General features: G+C 41.6%; 1 protein-coding gene across 4 annotated transcripts in view; it reads left to right on the forward strand.

The window, feature by feature from the left end:
- Positions 1–13,228, forward strand: part of mef2cb (myocyte enhancer factor 2cb) — a 277,190-nt gene that overhangs the window by 197,009 nt on the left and 66,953 nt on the right. The gene's annotated exons all lie outside the window — the stretch shown is intronic.

The following is a 13,228-nucleotide window of genomic DNA, read 5'->3' on the forward strand; positions in this document are numbered from 1 at the left end:
GCACCAGGCATATCTAAAAATGAGATGACAACTTGGTGAAGGTACAACACAGGATTACATGGTTGCTAAAAAGCAGATGCAATGCTAGAGCCAGAACTAAGCAATCCCACAACCAACAAATCAAATCACAGCTTTTGTTACGATCTCCAAGGAGATTGTTAACTTTTAAAAATAAATTTGAATTTCCAGGATGACATGACAAGATTCCACATTTAATGTTTTTCCACGTTACTGTTTTACAACAACAGCAAACTAAAAGCACTATTGACTAAACACTTTTTGTAGGCAGCTTATACTTGAAACCAAAGATCAGGACTTTCCTTTATTACTTTTAACACAACCAAAAACCCACTTCACAGGTATCCACAGTTATAAATTAGACTGTCCCTTAAGTAGTGATCTGATTTTCCTGGTCCCAGTCCAAAGTGGTTCTTAGATCCTATGGGTTTACTTCTGTTCCTTTCCTTTCTCAGCCTGGTAACTTTTAACCCCAAAACTGTCTTCCATGGTGAGAGTTTTTCCTGGAGCAGGTTTTTCCAGTCAATGAACGGAGGTGGGGCCCACTTGCCGACGTGTAAAATGACACAGGGATACGTTGGGTGTGCATCCCGATGTCACCCAGCGTCATTTAGATTTTCAGTTCGGCCTGTTAAGGCAATTAAAAACTAATTAACTTCATTGATGGACCTGCCCATCCAACCTTAAGGTTGGCGGGCAGACCGGGAGCTCAGGCAGGTCTTGGACAAAGCACGAAACCTCATCCACGGGCGGGATGTGGTTTCATGAGGGTATTTAAATTTTTAAGAAAGGTTTCAATAAAATTTATGGACATGTCCCAACAGGGGAAATGGCAGGGAAAAATTTTAAGCATGTTTATTAAAAGTTTTAAATCGGAGCCGATCTCCCTGAGGCAGAACGTTGCCTCGGGGAGATCTGTGCGCTCTTCCACGCGCATGCGCGAAAGAGCGTACTCCCAGCTGAGGGAATCCCCCCATCTGCACAGGGAGTGCATAGCGCTTCTTGGCCGACATCACGCTGGGCGGGCCTTAATTGGCCCGCCAACTTAAAATGGCTGCATCCCCCCGACCGAGGTCGCCAATTGGAAGGCCGCCGGCCAGTGCCCACTCCCGCGCTTTCCCCCCAACGGGGGGGGGGGGGGGGGGGGGCAGGGTGGGGGGGGGGGGGGGGGGGGGGGGGGGGAATGTTGCCCCTGGAGATTCTTCCTCTGGCACAAACTAGGCAAGTCTTTCAGTCTTGTTTCAAGTCCTAACAAATTCGGTTTTTCAGCCTAAGCGTGAGCTCCCACCCTCATTCCTGTTCAGTGAACCATAGAGACTTTTGGCCTCTAGCTTCTCCTTCTCTTCCAGGTCCTGGCAGACTGCCTGTGTCTGTGAGTTTCAGGGGTATCTTAGAAGATCTTCCCATCTTCAAGGCAATGCAAATCACGTGGGCCTTGTAGAAATGAGGTAAAAATGACGAGTAATCTCCTTGAGAGCCCAACGCTCTTTTACCTTGGAAGTAAATAGGTCATTTAAAGCATAACTGTTTACAACCCGACATTCTCAACATCGTCCTGGTACTTTGGAGACTAGGGCCAGGACTCCTGTTTCCAAGGTGGGTAGCATGAGTCAGGATTAGTATATTAATTATTTAGTATAGTAATAGTGGCCCCTTGTAGTCCCCAATGCCAATTTACTGCTAGCCCACCTTCTCACCCACTTTGCGCTTTCACCCTCCATGCCAACTCAACCAGTATCCACCATTGGCCACCCTCAGGAGCCTTGTTAAGATGAAATAAAATATAGTTCTAAAGATCTATTGCAGCCTCTACTAGGTTAAAAAACATAACGATTCATTGTAGCCCATTCAAAACTTTTAAATCCCCTTAAGTACTTAATCCTATATAAAAACAAACAGACTTGTATTCATAACCCCATGTCAAGGACAGCTAATCCTTTAATAATCTCTTTGAGCTGTCAATTGAACTGTGAATTTAGGATCCCCTACTAAGAAAATTATAGGTTGTGGAAAGCAGGCAAGCATTAATAATGACATAATGATAGGTTAATGTCAACAAACAGCTATTGCAACTCAGGGGTCAAAATATTTTTGAGGGATCTTTTTGAGGTTTTCTCAAGGGCTACTTTTAATTTTCAGGGACTACTTTTTAATTTTATGGGGCTCCTTTTACATTCTCATTAGCTCCATTTTTAGGTGATGCAGTTATGTAGTGTCATTACCTTCTGTATTGATGAGGATTTTTTTTAGGGTTTCTTCTTTAGATAAATATCACAAAATACCAAACGTACAGACTCTATAATACATAGCAACTCATCCAATCTCAAACCAAGGATTAATTCAATTAAAATAGTATGTTAATCACGTGTCAATGCTAGACTTAAAACTTATTTTGCAAAGTGATGCCTTTATTGGGCAACACATGGCTTATACAAAAGCAGTTAAAAACCAGAACAAAGAAAGCAAATAGAAAGTAGATATCAACATTTTTAATTGAATTGTAAGTTTTCATTATAACCAAAAGTAGCAAATACTTATCCATTTGTCTATATATATTATTAAATCTTTTACCCCTCATGAAAAATTCAAGTTGTTCACACAAACTCTGCAAACTGTTTGTAAGATAAAACCATGAACATGGTTTTCTGACATGTTTGTATCCACCAATCACTTTCAGTGTCATTACATCTGACCTCAGCATTTTAACAATTCAGTTTTTCAATCAATTAGTGCACGTAATACAGGTTGAAGTCTATACTAACGACAGAACATGACATTATTGGATTATATACATCATGCTTCAGTAAAGGGAAGTAAGGTGTCACCACCCATGAGCTGTCACCTGCTTTGTCATCTGAAAAGTTTATGTTCATCACCTAAATGCAATTCCCAATATACAATAATAAACTAAGATCAGATTCATCTCAAATTCCAACTACCTGATGCAATGAAACAAAAATCAGACAGGCATAGAAGCAGTTTAGGTAAGTTAGTAAAAGATCAAATGGATCTGCATGGTTGATCATTTCTTTTCTTATTTCTCACTGCCCACCAACCATTGGGGCTGCATTTTACAGGGTGCTGTCTTCTCCGTCCCTGAACTAAAAAGTTGGTCATAACCCATGAAAAAGCCAGCTGACCTCAGCCATTTTACACTCACAGTGCATTAATTGGCTCAGGGCAAGACTTTTGCCCCCATCTGCAGAGAAAGTCCTGACTTAGAGAGCTGCCAGCTTATCAGATGAGCTGGTGGCTCCATAGTCACGGCAACACCAGATTCAAGCAGTAGTCACTGATGGGACTACAACCAATCCCCAAAGAAGAGGAGCTTATAGAATCTGGGCCGAAAGTACGTCCGGTGTATCAGCAAGGCCTGGCTGGCATGCCCAACAAGTAGGTGAGGGTGGTGAGGGCCAGGTTGGTGGGGGCCAGGTTTGAGAGCCTGGTTGGGAATGTTAAAGTGGGTATATGACCATGGGCAGGGGCTGTTACCACCAATGGACACAGGAGCCACCCAAAGGAGGGGCCCCCTTCTTGCCAGACAGCAGGCCCGCTCAATAAAAGTTGGGCTACCTGCTTGACATGGGCCTCCCCCTTGGTGGGTAAAATAGTGGCAGGGATGGGATAAGGCACTTAAATGGCCACCCATAGGCAACTTTAGGGCCTAGTCAGGCCAAGGGTGGCCAGGCAGTACAACACCTCTACTGCCCCTGTAAAATGGGAGACAGGTTGGGGACAGGCAGGATGGCGGTGGCGGTGCATTTCATGAGCTTGCTTTCAGATACACCAACAGGGCAGCGTAAAACCCAGCCTATAATTTTTAAAAAATTCATCCATGGGATATGGGCTTCGCTGGCTGCGCCAGAATTTATTACCCTTCCCTAACTGCACTTGAGAAGGTGGTGGTGAGCTGCTTTCTTGAACCACAGCAGTCCATGTGGTGTAGGTACATCAGCAGTGCTGTTAGGGAGGGAGTTCCATGATTTTGACCCAGTGACAGCAAAGGAGTGGTGATCTGCTTCCAAGTCAGGTGCTGGTGTTCCCATGTGTCTGCTGCCTATGTCCTTCTGGATGGTATTGGTCATGGGTTTCAAAGGTGCTGCCTAAGGAGCCTTGGTGAATTCCTGCAGTGCATCTTGTAGGGGCTACACACCACTGCCACTGTGTATCGGTGGCGGAGGCAGTGAATGTTTGTGAATGGGTGCCAATCAAGTGGGCTGCTTTGTCCTGGATGGTGTCAAGCTTCTTGAATGTTGTTGGAGCTGCACTCATCCAGGCAAGTGGAGAGTATTCCATCACATTCCTGACTTGTGCCTTGTAGATGGTGGATATGCTTTGAGGAGTCAGGAGGTGAGCTACCCGCCACTGCATTCCTAGCCTCTGACCTTCTCTAATAGCCACAGTATTTATATGGTTAGTCCAGTTCAGCTTCTGGTCAATGGTAACCCCCAGGATGTTGATAGGGGGGAGTCAGCGATAGTAATGTTATTGAATGTCATGGGGCGATGGTTAGATTACCTCTTGTTGGAGATGGTCATTGCCTGGCACTTGTGTGGCACAAATGATGTTGCCACTTGTCAGCCCAAGCCTGGATATTGTACAGGTCTTGCTGCATTTGGACTTGGACTACTTCAGTATCTGAGGAGATGCGAATGGTGCTGGATGTTGTGCAATCCTCAGCAAACACCCCCACCTTATGATGGAAGGAAGGTCATTGATGAAGCAACTGAAGATGGTTAGGCTTAGGATAGTACCCTGAGGAACTCCTGCAGTAATGTCCTGGAGCTGAGATGATTGACCTCCAACAACCATAACTAGCTTCCTTTGTTCTAGGTATGACTCCAACCAGAGGAGAGGTTTCCCCCTGATTCCCTTTGACTTTAGTTTTGTTAGGACTCCTTGATACCACACTCGATGTCAAGGGCAGTCACTCTCACCTCAACTCTGGAGTTCATAGTTAAGCAATTCCTAGGTAGCAGTGATCAAGTTTCCTATTCAGTTCAAGGGAGAATAGAATAGGTCTAAGACTGGTGTTTTGAAGTCAAATAAAGGCAATTATAAGGGTATGCAGTTAGAGCTGGCTAAAGTGAACTGGGAAATTAGTTAAAGGGGTAAAACAGCGGAGATGCAGTGGAAGATATTTAAGGAGATATTTCACAACGCTCAGCAAAGATATATTTTACTGAGAAAGAAAGACTCTAAGACAGGCTTTTCCAACCTTCTTGCTTTGTGGGGGGACATTTGTATATTTTTCTCATTCAAGGGAATGATGAGCAAATTTCAGAAAGCTAAGGTTTGGTACAATAATAAACTGAATTTCAAAAAAAAATTGAGATTTTAAGGAAAGAAACAATTGCTGAGCAAAAGTACAGCAATATCATAGCAATAAATTGTTAAGTTAAAAAAGAGTAATTAATAAAAATGACCAGAGTGTGAGAGGGTCTGTGTGTATGTGTCTGGCTCACTCCCAGTTTCAGAATGCTTACTCACTCACCCTTACCCACTGAGTGGGTGCATGTGTATGTGTTATTGTGTGGTGGTGAGAGTGAATGAAAAACCTGAAACTGGGCACAAGGCAGATTCACACTCCCCGCAGCCACCCGCCACCCCCAACTCAGTCAATCAGTCTCTCACACTTCCCCCACACACACAGTTACATAGTTACTCACTCTCACACAGTCACTGTCTTTATACACACACACACACACACACACACACGCACACGCACACACACAAACACACCATGACACCGTCTCCTCCGGGCTCAATGTGACTTTGCCCTCCCAGGCTGCTAAAACTTCATTCTTCCCAGGCATGACATATCTGGCCCGGGCTCCAGACCTGCCGTTGCTCAGCTCCACGGGCTCCAGCCCCACCATGGCTCATCTCCACAGGCTCCTGCCCTGCTGTTGCTTGGCTCCTTGGGCTCCAGCCCCGCCGTTGCTTGGCTACCCAGGCTCCAGCTCCACCGTTCTCCCCAGCTCCAGCATCACCATACCTTCATTTACCTAGGCACGGCAGCCTTCAGCACACCCACCAATACCAGTGTTCACTGCTTCTCCAATCAGAGACTGTTTTTCTCTCTCTCATTTGCAAAAATGGCCTGTGATTGGAAGAGAGCTCCATGCAGAATCCACCTGTCAGACCAGAGTTTTGAAAACTGGCAACGGGGTCCGCATAGAGGGGCATCCCTGGCTTGCAGGGGCCGTACGTTGGACGAGCCTGCTCTAAGAAAAGGGTGCGCCATCCATGACTAATTAAGCAAGTTAAAGATAGTATCAAATTGAAATAAAAAGCATACAATTCCACAAAGATTAGTGGCAGGTCAGAAGATTGGACAGTATATAAAAACCAGCAAAGAATGACTAAAAAAAATGACAGAAAAGTGAATGTATTAGTGAAAGCTAGCTAGAAATATGAAAACAGACAAGTAAGAATTTCTACAGAATTTAAAAAGGAAAAGTAATTAGAGTGAGCATTGATCCTCTAGAGATTGAGTCTAGGGAGTTAATAAGGGGAAACAAGGAAATGGTAGATGCATTGAACAGATATATTATGTGTGTCTTCACTGCAGAAGACCCAAATAACAGAAATAACTGTAAATCAAGAGGTGAAAGGAAGGAACTTAAAACAATTACAATTACCAGGGAAAGGGTCCTGAGAAAAGTATTAGAACTATAGGCTAACAGGTCCCCAGGGCCTGTTGGAGATCACCCTAGGGTCTTAAAAGAAATGGCTGTTGAGATAATAGAGGCATTGGTTTTAATTTTTCAGAACTCCCAAGATCCTGGAAAAGTCCCATCAAGTTGGAAAATAGTGAATGTAACTCCTGTATTCAAAGAAGGAAGGAGATAGAAAGCAGGAAAGCCAGCTAGCCTAACATCTTTCATAGGGAAAATGGTAGAATCTATTAATTTAGGAGGTTATTACAAGGCACTTAGAAAACCTCAATGCAATCAGGCAGAGACAACATGGTTTTGTGAAAGGGAAATTGTGTTCGACAAATTTATTAGAGTTCTTTGATTAAATTACAAGCAACATGGGTAAAGGGGAATCTGTAGATGTGGTGTACCTGGATTTTCAAAAGGCATTTGATAAGGTTACTACCTAAAATAAGAGCTCATGGTATAGGGGGGTAACATATTAGCATGTATAGAGGATTGACTAAATAACAGGAAGCAGAGAATAGGGATAAATGGGTCGTTTTCAGGTTGGCAGGATGTAACCAGTGGAGTGCCACAGGGATCAGTGCTGGGGCTTCAGCTGTTTAGAATCTGTATTAATGATTGGATGAAAGAACCAGATGTATGGTTGTTAAATTTGCTGATGACACAAAGATAGATAGGAGAAAAGCTTTGAAGAGGAAATAAGGAGTCTGCAAAGAGACATAGATAGGTTAAATGAATAGGCAAAAATTTGGCAAGATGAAATATAATGTGGGAAAATGTGAATTTATCCACTTTGACAGGAATAGAAAAGCAGCATGTTATTTAAATGGAGAGGGATTACAGAACTTTGTGGTACAGAGTGGTATGGGTATCCTGGCACATGAATTACAAAAACATTAATTTTCAGGTACAGCAAGGGATTAGGAAGGGAAATGGAGTGTTGTCATCTAATATAACGAGAATGGAATATAAAAGTAGGGACATTTTGCTACAGTTTTATTGGGCATTGGAGTATTGTGTACAGTTTTGGTCTCCATATTTAAGAAAGGATATAAATACATTAGAAACTGTGCAGAGAAGGTTCACTCAACTGACTCCTGGGATGAAAGGGCTTGTCTTACAAGAAAAGGTTGGACTGGTTGGGCCTGTATCCATTGGCGTTTAGGAGAATAAGAGGTGATCTTATTGGAACATAAGCTCCGAAGGGGACTTGACAGGGTGGATGCTGAAAGGATGTTTCTATTTATGAGAGAGACTCGGACTAGGGACATAGTTTAAAAATAAGGGTTCCCCCATCTAAGATGAAGATGGAGAGATTTTTTCCTTGAGGGTTGTGGGTTCGTGGAATTCTCTTCCTCAGAGAGCAGTGGAGGCAGGGTCACTGATTATTTTTAAGACTAAATTAGACTTATTCTTGACTTACAAGGAAGTAAAAGGGTATAGGGGATAGACAGGATAGTGGAGACCACAATCAGATGAGTCATGATCTTATCAAAGGTCGGAGCAGGCTTGAGTGGCCGAATGGCCTACTCCTACTCCCAAATCCTATGTTCTTATGTATGTTGACTCCTTGTGCTATCAAGAAATGTCTGAAGGCACTGGATTTAGCAAAGGCTATAGGCCCCGACAACATCCCAGTAGTTGGACTGAAGACTTGTGCTCTAGAACAAGATGTGCCCCTAGCCAAGATGTTCCAGTACGGTTACAATACAGGCATCTACCCGACAAATTAGAAAATTGCCCAGCTATAACCTGTCTGCAACAAACAGGACAAATTCAAGCTGGCCAATTAGCACAACATCAGTTATCAACAGAGTGATGGAAGGTGTCGTCTACAGTGCTATATCCAGTTCGCCGATGCTCAGTTTGGGTTTTGCCAAAGGCATTCAGCTCCAGACCTCATTACAACCTTGGTCCAAACATGTAAAAAAGAGCTGAACTCTAGAGGTTAAGGTGAGAGTGACTGCCCTTGATATTAATGCAGCATTTGATGGAGTGTGGCATCAAAGAGCCCTAGCAAAATTAAAGTCAATGGGAGGAAATGCTCCACTGGTTGGACTCATACCTAGCACAAAGGATGATGGTTCTGATTGTTGGCGGCCAATCACCTCAGCCCCAGGACATCACTGCAGGAGTTCCTCAGGGCAGTGTTAAAGGCCCAACCATCTTCATCTACTTCATTAATGGCCTTCCTTCCAATACAAGGTCATAAGTGGGTATATTCACTGATTGTTTATTGCACACTGTTCAGTTCCATTCACAACTCCTCAGATAGCAATCCTGAAGCAATCCGTGTCCATATACAGAAAGATCTGGACAAAATTCAAGCTTGGGCTGATCAGTGGCAAGTAAGATTCATGCCGCTCAAGTGCCAGGCACTGACCATCTCTTGAACAGCATTACCATCAGTGAACCCCCCACCATCAATATCCTGAGGGTTACCATTGACCAGAAACTGAACTGAATTGGACTAGCCATATAAATACTGTGGCTACAAGAGCAGCTCAGTGGCTTGGAAGTCTGTGATGGCTAACTCATCACCTGATTCCCTAGAGCCAATCCACCAAGTCACACATCATCCTGACTTGGAGTTATATTGCCCTTCCTTCACTGTTGCCTGGTCAAAAATCCTGGGACTCCCTCCCTAACATCTCTGTGGATGTGCCTAACCACATGGACATCAATGGTTCAAAAAGATGGCTCACCACCTTCTTGAGGGCAATTGAGAATTGACAATAAATGCTGGCCTTGCCAGTGATGCTCACATGCCAAGAACTAATAAGAAAAATTCCATCTACTTTCCCTGAAAAACAAGAAATGTCAGCTTTTATATAAAATGATTTGAGTATCATTGGCAAACATTACACCAAGGGTAGATAAAGTCTGCAGGAATGCAATAAACATGTTTTCTTATTAAAATACTGTTTACTTGCAACAGTTTTATATTATGAGCATTATGCAGTATGATAATTTAAATCGGGGGCAGGGGAACCATGATTACTAATCCATTTTAAAAGCTGTCCTTCAACCAAAAAAAAAGCACTTCAAAGTAGTTTATTGCACATGAATTGCTTCTAGAAATTTCTAAGTGACATGATATAGTGCAAAACAAATACAAGTCTCTTTTTGAAATGACAGGGATTTAATGCGGTTTTCCTTCCAGAAGATAAACTATATGCAAACCTAATTGATGATATTGAACCTTTGAGGCTGTCCAAAATTTAAATAATTGAATCTCATGTCTATTATAAATACAAAATACTGTATGATTCTATACATTTCTCTCATTCCACACTGTAATCCTATTTAGAAAAATACGGCACCAGTTTTGGAATGTCAAATGGCTAAAAATGTTTTGTATTTTGAAAGCTGCAGCATCAAACAATGTTTACACAATGATCAATATGAAAAACAAATGAAACAAAAATTAATTTGTTACTTATTTTGTAACTGAAACAAGAGGTTATGACATATTTGGTAGGCTGGGAGAATGTGTTTTTGACAATGTTCAAATGACAAAGCTGTAGATCAGGTCCTTTAGAGATTAACAAGGATAGTTATTGGAGACATCACAGACATAGAGCCATCTATGGCCATGAAGCTGAACCATCAGTCCTGATTGGTTGTTGTCAAATGATCTTCCCCAGACAACAGGTGCAGATTTGCTGACAGGTGTGGATATCTTGGATGAGTAAAATTGCTGATGGCTAATAATGTAGCCACGTGTTAGATTGTAAAATGCTGAGCTCTGACAGAACACAAAGCCAACTTGCATGCTTTCAGATCATTTGATGCCGGAGTCGGCCCTCCCCCGTGGCCCCGTATGAATTCTCGGGTGACGAGGTTCAAGCCTTACTAAACCCTGTGAAAATGGTATCTGTGTGTTTTAGGAACGCCTGGGAAATGTAATCCTGTCAGTTGGGAGATGGCATAAGAATTCCGAGCTGTTTGTCTAGCAGGGATTTACTGGAAACTTGCTGGAACTTGGCTTCATAGAAACATAGAAAATAGGACTAGGAGCAGGCCAGTCGTGTTGTCTCAAACTTAGTGACTGCTGCATTTTTTTTGTTCATTGAGAGGTATATGAGGATTATTTTCACAGATGTGTGGTCTGAAATTGTAGCTCACTGAAAAAGGTCATGCATCTGCTTTCAAAGATAAAACGTGGTTTCTTCAACATAATTCAAGCAAAATTAGCAATTATGAAGTATAATCCCTGCACTTGCATTTTAGAACTGATATAGTTTGTTCTTTACAGACTTAACATAATTATTGCACAGAATTCTATCATAAAAGTGACACAAACGCAGAGTTTTATAATGCATTTTAAGTATATGTTTAACTAAAGGGTTGTAGGCAATTAATGTCATGATTTACATACAATTGTAAAATTGCTACCTTGACTTTTTTTGAACTCAGCGATATCTCTGATAAAAACTGCCAATTACTAGCAGCTTTTTGGTAACATATTTATTATTTGAGGAAGTCACTGCTGTGACATTTGCACCTGTCAACCATGGAATATTGCTGGACAGCTGGCAGTGTCAGAAAAAGGGACACTAGCAGAGCAGCTGAAAGAACATTGCAGACAAGAACAGAAGGAAGCTGACAAATCAGTGTGTGGCCATCAGGTGGTAGCGACTAGAAATTGCCATTCTTTACGTATTGTCTTGTAATTACATCATGCCAAAGATACTGATATATTATCAGTGCACTCTATGTATTTAAAGGCAAGCTCAAGATGTATTTTTCTCAATTTAGCAAAAAATGTAGTCTTCACAAAGTTCCTTGGGCTATGATCTTAATAATTATGCATTGTCTGTGCCTGATGATACTCTTCATTACTGACCCTGTTGGAATTTGCATGGTCAGTGGAAGGACACATCATATAATTGAACCACTTGGGTTCAAATGCCACTTTGGACACACCTCCAGCATTTGCCTTCCCATGACTGTCATAAGCTCTGGCAACCTCCCACCCTGCCCACAGATCAGTGTGGAGGGAGGGGATTTGCCCAGGTCCCATGCCCCAGCTCTACCAATGTTCCCATCAGAACCCTGAGCAAGGGAGTTGATCTGGCTAAATGTTATTAAAATTATTTTTTCAAAGTCCGGGCCCACAGGGACATGAGAGACAATTAGAATTTCAGAGCCAGTGGCGGAATCTTCCAGCACCCCCCCTCCCCCCACCCAGCAGCGAGCTCCCCCACAGTGGGGTGAGCCATTGAAATCTCTGTTCACATCAGCAAGACCAGAAAATCCCGCCAGCATGAGGGGCTGGACAAGTCCGGCCAAGATTTCTGGGTACAGCTGTTACAGCAATAATTTTATTTTTTTATTTGTCTATATCTAGGATATATGCTTTGTGTATGTGTGCATGAGCATGTTTATGTAAATGGAAAATACATGCATTTACTGTACACACTGCACAAAATTCCATTTATTAAGCTGAATAGGAGTTGCATGCTTTGCAAATGTATCTTTCAGTAAGAAGTTGATAAAACCACAAAAGCAGTAATTGATATGCATCGAAGTAGTAGAGGCGAGACATTGCCACACCCCAGTGGTCACTCATTTTTTTCTCATTGTGGAAACCAATACTGAAAAACCTTCTACAAAAGCAGAATACTGCAAATCTATTACCACTACCATTTTAACTGAAAAAGCTTTCCTGTGTAACAAGATTTCTTCAAAACTCTCACTAAAATCCAGGCATCTTAATAAAAAAAACGAGTGTCATTCATGTGGTGGAGTGTTGCATGACAAGGCACTGCCTGTTCTGTTTCACTAATGTATTCATTTTTCTGTTCTATTTTATTTCATTTTTCAGAAATATTTGGTGAAATAAATAGTGCTAGAATAACACTGAACTAAGATAGTAATTGATGAGAACAGAATATTTCTATTTCAGATGCAAATATCTGGAGCAAGAATTCATTTAAATCAAAGAACAAAGATATTTAAAACATACAAATGATGGGCTAAAGTTTTTTTTTTAATTTTTGGGAGGGTTGCAGCAACATTTCGGAACCAAAATCAAAAATATAACAAAATTATAGTTTCACTCAATACGTTTTAAAAAAAAATATTAAAATATTTTGCTTTCTTTGCATTTTGCTTCTAACATTAATTGTTAAAATTCTCAGGAAACAATTGTTGGAACTATTAGTATGGAAGAAAAAATGCTCAGTTTTAAAGCTAAAAGGCTAATTATCCCTCAAGGTCAATAAAACAGCTGTTGCATGAGTTTGAGGTAGAAGAGGCTGTTTTAATTGGTTGAATTGATGGGTTCAGAAAAATGGTACTGTATTATTGCAAATAGTCTTGAATATAATCACACCAAAGGTTGTAACTGATGATTGGTATTTACATGAAATGTATATGGAACCTTTCATATATAGTAGTGTTAGTTTGGTTTCTTTCATTTAGTATTTATTCATCATCTTTGATCTTAAATGGACTACAGTTTTGATCAAAGTCCCTCAGAGTTTAGACATCCTTTTTTCCGGTGTGTCCCTTGTGATCTGTGTAGAAGTTTGAAC

The sequence above is a fragment of the Carcharodon carcharias genome, chromosome 4 (assembly GCF_017639515.1).
Source record: "Carcharodon carcharias isolate sCarCar2 chromosome 4, sCarCar2.pri, whole genome shotgun sequence".
Lineage (NCBI taxonomy): Eukaryota > Metazoa > Chordata > Chondrichthyes > Lamniformes > Lamnidae > Carcharodon > Carcharodon carcharias.